The 10,281-nt window shown below is 37.6% G+C and overlaps 1 pseudogene; it reads right to left on the bottom strand.

The window, feature by feature from the left end:
* Window positions 1–3,460: 3,460 nt before the first annotated feature.
* LOC139455061 (uncharacterized) lies at window positions 3,461–8,220 on the bottom strand (annotated as a pseudogene).
* Window positions 8,221–10,281: the final 2,061 nt, after the last annotated feature.

Here is a 10,281-nt window from a genome sequence, read left to right as displayed (position 1 = left end):
TTGGATATAAATGTTAAGAAATTCCGAACAGCACTATACCGTTTCAGATGTAGTTCCCATGACCTTCTAATAGAAAAAGGTAGACATTTAGCGATACCAAGGGAAAACAGATTGTGTAAATATTGTACTTGCCAAGAGATAGAAGATGAATACCATTTTTTGCTAGTCTGTCCATTGTATGCAAATATCAGAAAAGAATACATACATAAATATTTTTATCTGAATCCTAGAATAGACAAATTTTACATCCTCATGTCATCCCAAAATGAAACAGTCACAAAATATCTTTCAATGTATATATATCATGCAATGAACATCAGATCCTCTGCATTATAGATGTGATATTTTTTTACGATATATGTAATTCCTATTGCAGACATTGCTATATGTATATATGTACTATAGGCCTATGGCCTTTTCAGTACTTGAAATAAAGATTGAAGACTTAAATCCAATTTAGCACCTGTGGGACGAGATTCAAAGACGGCTGTATTACGTCCGACCAACGCCGATAATTGCAGCTGAACTGCGTCAGTCGTTCCTCGGAGTGTGGGCTCAAGTAACTATGGCCTTCATCAACCGCCTCATCCATTCCATGTATCGACGTTGCACGGCAGTCATCAATGCACATGGCGGACAACGAGATACTGACTTGTGATGCCATTTTCTCAGAGACTAGTGTTGCGTTTCACTTTAAGAACATTTGACACTTTAATTTCAACCTTGATGATCAGTTTTGCCAAGTTTCATCTTTTTAATATGTCACAAAGTATGTTTACAGTGTTTGGACAAATAAGGTTTCTCATACATCTATCCATGGTGACGTTTCTTTTGCGGTTCAGTATACTAACAGGTGTCGCTGCATCACAAACTCATTTCAGAGTAGATAAAGGACAACAGATAAAGGGGAAACATCATTTGAATTTATTAGCACTTCATCCGAAACATGATTTTCTCAATATCTCATATACAATATGGCAATATTATGTGTATAGTATCAAACCATGCTAATGCCGTCACGTTAATCGTTTTATCCCAACCAAGTACCACATGTGAATACAATAGTGACATTGTAGATAAAGCAGTTATCACTGGTCACACTGTACAGTATTTGTACCAACCTCGTGTAGTTCCACCAACGCCGCCGTCGCTCCCATCACACCAACCAGTTGCAGTTCTAAGACACCATCGACGACAATGACAGCGATGACAAACTAGGACAATGTCATCGAAGTCGTAATTATTGTGCAGAGTTGCGTCCCTTAGGCACGCCAGAAACCTATGATTGTGGGTTCGCCCCGATTATGTTTCTAGGTTTGTCAGCACGATACCCGTGCTCGTGGGTTTCAACGAAGTGGTAAACGTCTGAGACCTGCATCACTTCGGGCTTTCCTCCCACATTTAGCTGACACGCCGTGATATGACTGGAATACTGTTAAAAGCGGCGTTAAAACCAACTCACTCACTAACTATATGGGTGTAAGTTGGTGCTACTAACTCTACGTAATGTATGATCGAGATTCCTTCTTTACAAATTTTCTTCAGGGTTGGAAAATTACTGTATTTGTAGTACTTGAAATAAACAGTTATCATTGTCAACAGCACATAAATGCATTACGTACGGTCTGTAGTCCCACGTCGTCTCGTTCTGTGAGGGTGAATATTCGCTCATTCACGGCAATACTCTGTGTCAACCATAGGCAACAATGTATTCAAGTATTAGATTATTATAATAAGATATTTACCTTACTATAGCTTTACCAGCACTCAGTGTTAGCTATGTGGCCGTACTACTGAATAAACTACTGAGTGTATACACAGCGGGTAAGGGCTACGCATGGGTCACCACAATCACCCCTTTTTATTCATGACAATGGTGACCTATGAGGTACCACGTGTGTACAGTGCGGAAAGCCTCCGGCTTTGTTGCATTCATTCATGACGCGGGCCCACGGCGGATGCACAGCGCGGAATGTCACCGGCCACTGTTCAAAACCCTCCAAGAATCATCGTGTCATCGTGTTTGTGAACCCGTTTGATGAAGCGCATGACAGGTATGTCCGATCCGTATGTGCATGTAGAAGATTTGGGGAACTGATGAACACAGCAATGCAGTGTCCATTCCCATTTCCCACGACCACCTGCCCACAATATATGTTTGCAGTGAGAGGCTACTATGCTTGTCGTAAGAGGCAATTGACGGAAATCGGGTGGTCAAGCTTGCCGACCTGGTTGATGCATGTCATTATATTCCAATTAAATTGCGTGGATCGATGCTCATGATATCAATCACTGGACTATCTGGTCCAGATTCGATTACTTACAGACCGCCGTCATGTAGCTGGAATATTGCTGAGTGCGGCGTTAAACAACAAACAAACTATAACACAGAACACCGTTTATAACAGCCTTAAATAACCGTTTTTAGGTGAATGTGTGTTTCTTTATTTACAAGTTTTAAGAAATGAGCGCTGCTATGACTTTCTCGAGAGTTACAAATGGAAAATTAGTTGTATTGCGATTGCCGACCTTGGTTCAGCGACAGATCACAGAACGGAACAGAACAAAACTTTATTTACGCTCAGGCCGGGATCCCCGGCATATGAGGTACAAATTTGCAAACAGTAAATATATCAGATGGCGGGATGGTTTACATGGAAGATTTTACAGTTTTCATAATGACATTACAGAATGTACAGAGTTTCTTAATAACATTTATTTTTTTACGATGTTAATTAAACTTGTTGTCCGGATTAAACTGTAACCGGTTCTCTTGTCATTCCTGGTTTCGGCTGTCTCATATCTGGGTCAAGTCGGGTCATTCATTCCGACACTGTGACAGCAATCGTACTTTTCAAAGTTTAGCTTCTTTTCGTAACTTTTCTCTAACAAACAAGACTTCTGAATATTACATCTATGTTGTTGTTATAGGTTTTGACATTTTTGTCAAATGACACATAAAAAAATTGACAGGTTTTCCGTGTTTCCTCTTCTCAATGTGAAATGCATGTAACTGCCGATGCATGACGGGGGCTGTCTGTCAGTGACGCGATCTTGTCAAAACAAGCTTTGATTAAAAAACCTGATGAACCTTTTTGGAAACCTGTCTTCTTTATCAATGCTAGATAGTGTATGCTGTGTAAATCGGACAGAAATATAACTGCAATAATGTGATCTTTACAATTTTTTAACAGAACTATATTTTTCAAGCGTAACAACACTTTAATTGAGTAATGCGGTTGGATTGCGTGGACAGTGTTTTTTCACACGCGGATTGATATAAAAGAGCTGCGTCTTGATCGGCGACAGTTGATTGTTTTTTTCTTGAAACATGTCTTTAATATGAATATGGGTAATAAATAGAATAACCCACGAGGTACGAGTGATTACGGAAAATATGTCGGACATTAATTTCACTCGTGACATATTTTCCGTAATCACTCGTACCTCGTGGGTTATTCTATAAATACTTTTCAAGGACGAGTTCAGTTTTAAATATGCGATATGTGATACCTTTAGAAGAATGTGTAATCTCTGCATTCCATGTATGAGTTGCTATATCAGATAATCTTAACGACATGATAGATCTAAGGACATATATAAGGAGGAATTGCTTGTTGGCTTAACCAATAGAAACTGAATCCCGTACGTTTCATTGAAAATACTTTCCAAACATTTTATCCATTTTTTACAGCTATTGTTTGTACAGACTTCATTATATAACATTTGATATAGAATTCTTGATAACTTTTGTTCTTTGCCAGATAAGACCTTAGCCCCAAAACATACCATTCGGCATTTGATAGAATTCGAATTACTTAAAGGTACTCTTCCAAGTTCTCCATACAACATGTATAAAGGTGTACTTTTCTTAATGGGAAGTAATTTACGTGGAAAGTTAAGGTGAACAGATTCAATTTGTTTACAATTTTCAAAACCCCAGATTTTACAACCATATTATAGAAATGGTTTTACCATAGCATCGAAGAGATATAATTGACATTTTGTGGATAAATTAAATGTATTACTTTTTTATGGATGTTTTGAAAGAGTTTTTATTAGTAAAGTCAATTCCAAGATATTTATAATCAGTGATATATTCGATTGGTGAGCCATTTAATAATATATGTTTACTCTTGTCTCTTTTTGTACCACCAAAAGCTATAACTTTTGTTGTACTAGTATTGATATGCAATCTCCATTTTCTGCAGTAAAGTGAAAAAATATCAAACATATTTTGTAAACTTTGATGATTAAAAGCTAACAAAACTGTATCATCTGCATATAGTAATGCCAACAAAACAACGGAGAGATCTAACAGACCGTTAAGTGGCTGAGATTGAATAGAAATCCTGGGGCAGTTTTGAGAATATGAAAACTCTTCCAGATCATTTAGAAACAATGAAAACAATATTGGGGACAGATTTTCTCCTTGACGGACCCCAATAAGACAAGGGAATTGCTCTGAATATACACCGTTTGAACACACACATGATTTAATGCCATCGTACATATTAACAATAATACGAATGAGTTTTCCAACAATACCTTGTGCTAATATTTTTTCCCATAAACCTATACGCCAAACATTGTCAAAAGCTTTTTGGAAATCAACGAAACCACAGTACAATTTTTTCTTTCTATTTTTTAGTAAATCAATAATTGCATACAGGGTAAAAATGTGATCATTTGTGATGTAGCCATGTCTTGTGATTCTGACAGAATGTTATTACTTTCAACATAATCGTTTAATATTTTAACTGAGGTAAACAATTTTCCGAGGCAACTTCTAAGACTTATGGGGCGAAAGTTTCCAGGGTCATCTGTACTTTCTTTACCTTTGTAGATCGGACGAATAATTCCGTTTAACCATTGTTCGGGAAACACCCCAGTGTCAAATATAAGATTAAATAGTCTGGCATACAAGGGTAAACATGTTGGCACCGAAGCTTTAATATATTCATTGATAATGTTAGCCTTGCCAAATGCCTTGTTATTCTTTAGTAGTTTGATGGTGCATTCAATTTCTTGTTCGCTTATATCATTGTTTAAAATATCATTACAATTATTGACATCAAAAATTAATATTAAAATCAGTCAAATCATCAGGGATAGAGTCTACAATATCTGCATTTAGTTTTTTGAAATAGTCAAAAAATGTATCGATAGTTGGCAAATTTGCATCATTACCCTTTTGAGGTAACATTTTCCAAAATGAGCGGGTGTCATTTATCCGTAAATTAGAAATTTTGTTTTGCATTTTTGAAGTGATGACTATTATAGAATTTGAGAAGTTTTTTTTATAACGTCGACTACTGTTTAAAAGTTGAATTTTGTTTTGTTAACTTGTATGTTTATTAAAATTCCGTTTTGCCTGGTGATACCGTCCCCTACTTATCTTACACTGGCGTCCGAACCAGGGCTTTGATCTATTGCATCCGGGTCTACGCCGGCGGATACCATGATTTATCATATAATAGGTAGGTTTCTCGGCAGGATAAAGCCAACGGATAAAAACGATATCCGTTGGGGTCATATGCGGATATAGATGCAAATATCAAAGGTCAAGTAGGGACTATTTTCACTGTTTATAAACAAACATGGCGTCGCCCTGGTCATTCGGCGATCGAGTCAGAATTAACCATCGGGAATCTGGATAAACTACAGGGATAATTGCTATCATTATCAAAAGAACAGTCTAATATACTGAAAATCAGTGTCTAACTGTAATATACTTAAGGCATTTTATAAGTTTTGGCAACTTTGGAGATATAAATTTCGCGAACAATTTTGCGAGGGCACATCTATGCTTGTAGACCTCTGCGGGTTGAAACCTTCTCCTCAAATTAAAATAGTTGGATTTGGCCGAAATATGTTTGAATTGTTACCTTGTTTCGTTTTGTCGCTTTGTGTACATCTGACTACACTTCTTAACTATGACAGGACAGATCGACCGACTGTCAACATCGTCTGACCGTGGCCGTGACGTCTCATAGACTAGGGTTAGAGTAGCTTCCCTTTGACAAAGGGCAGTTACTCTAGCGGACAGACCGATGGATTGCCGCGAAAGGCAATTAAAAACAATAGTTGTTTTGCGTATATGTTACTTTGCCACTGTATCAGAAACAGATTTCAGTTCGAACTATATTGGCTACTGTCACTGTCCGACTGACACATCACTTACCCTGTGACGAAATAAATATTAATGCGCGCATTCTTGGAAAACTCGCAATGTTTTGGTAATGTTTGTGAAAGAGGGAAGGCGATTTTGAAGCACAGAACTAAAGAATGACATTATATGATAAAGAGGTTATCACGCTTGTGTGTTTGGGGATGGTAAATATCCTGTATTAGGAATAAACACTATGTATTTAGCGAGCCAAGGCTCGCTAAATACAAGGTTTATTCCTAATGCAGGATATTTACCATCCCCAAAACACACTCGCGTGATAACCTCTATTGACATGCTTCAGGCCGAATGCTGATTTTGCTGTGAGGAATAAAATGTTGTTAATATCATGTACAGTGAGGTTTATATCGTCATTACAAATATCACCGAGCACCAAGGAATCAATGTGAGAGATCATACAAGAAATGTCACTGTTTTGAATTGATTGTACAAAATCGTCTGCGTGCCTCTCATCCCAGCGTCTCGGGATGCACGTCGAGTCAGTGTCAATTTCAGAGTTTGATTGACAGATGTCCCTTGTTGATTGGGTTTGACCTGTGATATTGTTAACATTTGTTGATTCACATTCTAAAAGCAATTTCAGAGTGCAATGGGCATCAGATAAGATAGGATAAACACTTCCAACTTCAAAATCAGAAACATATTTTAAAGTGCCTAGAGATGAGACGGTATAATCAATGACACTACAATTTTTACAGGTATTTTTCCCAACACCCTTACCTTGACCCACTCTGCCATTTACAATAAACAGAGAGTTATTTTACACATGTGTATGAGTGTATGTCCGTGATTAATTACTCTCCCTGAATCACTAGAACATCTTGTATCTCAAATGCCTAGGTCAGATAAGCAATCAATGTCATCTACTTCATTGATTATATCATTTGGAATACCCAGTTGTTTTGACATAACACTTTCAATATGAACTATATAACTGATATCTTTGGTTCTGGCATTAAAATCACCAACCAACATTACATCAAAGTTATCTCTATGTTTTAAGATATCATCTTCCAAACAAGCAGACATGCTGTAATCATAACAGGGAGATCCCTCTGGGGGGTGTACACTCATCCTAATATCTTTGTCACTTTTAAGCAATTTATATGAAAGTTTTATCCATAGGACACAATCACAACTAGTCCCTACTTCAGTGACCAGGTGAGACATAAGCTTTTTCACAACAACAGCCAGACCCCCTGATCTTGTTGATGAGTTCCTGTTCTCGGTGTACACATCAAACAGGCAGATTTATAGTATCAATATCATTAAGTTTGTCTCTGCAAATAGACCAATATCCAAATTATCAATAAAATCAGAGAAGTCAGGATTTATCAATTTGGATGCAAGTCCACAAACTTTAATAAATTTTATACACAGTTCAGTCATGTTATAGGGATTGTTGATTATGGTACTGTTGTTGTTGTGAGTACTAGTGTCACACCTGTTATTACTGTTGTTGTTGTTTGTTGCTATTCCTCCTTGACACCCCTAAGGGTCACTGTACCTTGCCTATTCCCAGGTAGAACTGTTGCTGGTGGAGATATGAGGGTGTTAGGTGTCTCTCTGTTACTTCTCAAAGGCGGATAATCTCTCTCACATTGCCTGTCTCCAGTGTTATCATCATGATAGTCACTGTCTGGGTAGATTCTTCTGTTCTCTATGTACAACCTGTCCCTCACAATCACTGCCTGTTTACCATTTGCCTTGGCCTGCTTATATCTTGGCCACAACACCTTCCTTCTCTGGATTATTTTAGTGGGTAGATGGTCATTAATACCAATGCTGGAGTTTTTGAGTTTGTGTGCATTTTTCTTTACTAAATCTCTGTCCATTTTGGAGTCAAACACAACAAGAACAGGTCTAGTTCTACTCTCCTCTTGTCTCTGTTTAGGCCCCATTCTGTGAATCTTCTCATATTTAATGTCTTTCTCTATCTCAAGCGTGTTACACACAATTGTGTCTAATGTAGTTATTATGTTTTCACTCTCAGATTCAGTACACCCTGTAAACACCAGGTTATTCTCCATTGTGCGACACTGAAGTTGTAACATAGTTTCTCTCAGTTCACAGTTCTATTGTGATAATTGTTGGATTCTGCCATGGAAGTAGTCCCCATCAGTTTGACAATCATCTAGTCTGCCTGCCAGTAAATGCACCTCATAGTGTGTCTCATCAGAAGCTGTCTGACATTATGTAGTTTACTATTCAAAGTGTTCACATGACCCTCCATTGAGGACACTTCCTCCATGGTCAAGTTGAGTCTGGAGTTTAACTCAGTTAGATTTCCTTCAATATTAGCAATCTACTTATCTATCTTCTCTATCTTCTCAGTTCTAACACCGATCACATTTGTTTTATGTTCAACATCAGAAAGTCCTTGCCCCAATACCATGAGTCATAGTTGTCAGATTTTTCATTTCAACAAATAGGGTCTGTGCCCATGCTGGGGTAGCTGAGTTTATCACTTGAGCTGGCGGTGTCTGTGCAAAGTTACTGGTAGGTAAGTTTGTAGGTAGGCTGTGAAAAGATACCTGTTTATAGCATGGTTGTGTTTCACCCTGGTGTTCTGCGTAGTCTGGATGATGGAGTCTCGTGTCTTGGTGGTCGGTGCGGCCGCTAGTCGCCATGACTGTTTACATGGGATGTGACCTCTCATTAGCCGACTCGGCAGGTAGAACAGGGATTAGGTTCCCAATCAGGGGCGATATGGGTAAACATAAAGGTCCATTAACACAGTAGGACTTCAAGTACTACTGTTGTGTACTGAGATGGGGCATATCACTTCTTGGTTTAGTTACATTTTAAAACAAAGTGAGAGCTTTCTCGACGCGAGACTTCGCCCATCCGCCATCTTGTTAGAAGTCCAAAATGATAACCTTAATCAAATAGTATTATCTGCATTCTGATATTCTCCAAAATGTGTTATCCACATTTGTGACTTGATTCCATACATGTACTGCAATACTGAAAACCAAACTTTACTTGTTTGAAAAATACACTAAAATATTGGTGTCACAGGAACCTTTGTTGTTGAGTATATTTAAGAGGTGGTTTACGACGTGGTTTCGTAGCGCTAAGAGGCTTTCGTGAAACGGCACCCTGGACAAGATAATAGCATTAATGAATATCTACTTCTATAATGATGCCTGCATCTATAAAATATAATGTTTAACCTGTTATTCAGTCATGGAATATTTCTAGAGCAGTGGCTTGGTGGTATTATTAAACCAGTATATAAAGCTAGAAGTGATAAAAAAAAGAACCAGAACATTATAGACGTATCAGTCCAATAAATTGTCTGGAAAACTTTTCACTAGGATATTGAACAATAGTATATATGAGTTCTTAGATTCCAATAATATTTTGTCCAAATCACAAGCTGGCTTTAGAAAGGATTATTTTGCAGATGATTATTCTCTTCATTGCCGAATAGATGTACTTAAATCAAGAACAAAGAAACTATTTTGTTTATTTCAAAAAAACTTTGCTAGCGTTTGGAAAACCGGACATGATTGACTATCACAAAGCATGGGTGGTAAATGCATTGATTTCAAATAACTAGATCCATGTACAGTTGAAGTAAATCATATGTTTCCGCTGCAGGGAATTGTTCAGAATAGTCTCCATGTTAAGTGGGTATGAGGCAAGGTGAAATACTTACACACATTTTGTTTTCTCCGTATCTCAATGATATGGAGGCTCAGTAGTGCTTACCAGAAAACGGTCAGACAGACATACAGTTTATTTGGGTCTCACCTCATGTACAGCAATATATACATATACTTATATCCATCTATTATAAAAGTCCACTAGCCATTCTACAAGAATTGCGAGAGACCATATATAAAGCAGGTTATACATAATATATTTAAAACAGCACTAATGTGTTGGTGTATGTATAGATACAGATTATTTTAATCTCATGCTTGATACTGTTACTTGCCGATGAAACCATCTTTATATCAACTTCTAAGCCCTACAAAATTCACTAACTGCTTTTGAGACCCGTGAAGATTCCGGGATAGAATAGGTCTTCAGCAACCCATGCTTGCCGTAAAAGGTGACTATGCTTGTCGCAAAAGGCGACT

Source organism: Haliotis cracherodii, unplaced genomic scaffold, assembly GCF_022045235.1.
Source record: "Haliotis cracherodii isolate W230 unplaced genomic scaffold, xgHalCrac1.p SCAF_11, whole genome shotgun sequence".
Lineage (NCBI taxonomy): Eukaryota > Metazoa > Mollusca > Gastropoda > Lepetellida > Haliotidae > Haliotis > Haliotis cracherodii.
Note: the sequence above shows the minus strand (reverse complement) of the source record. Positions and strands in the feature narration are given on the sequence as shown.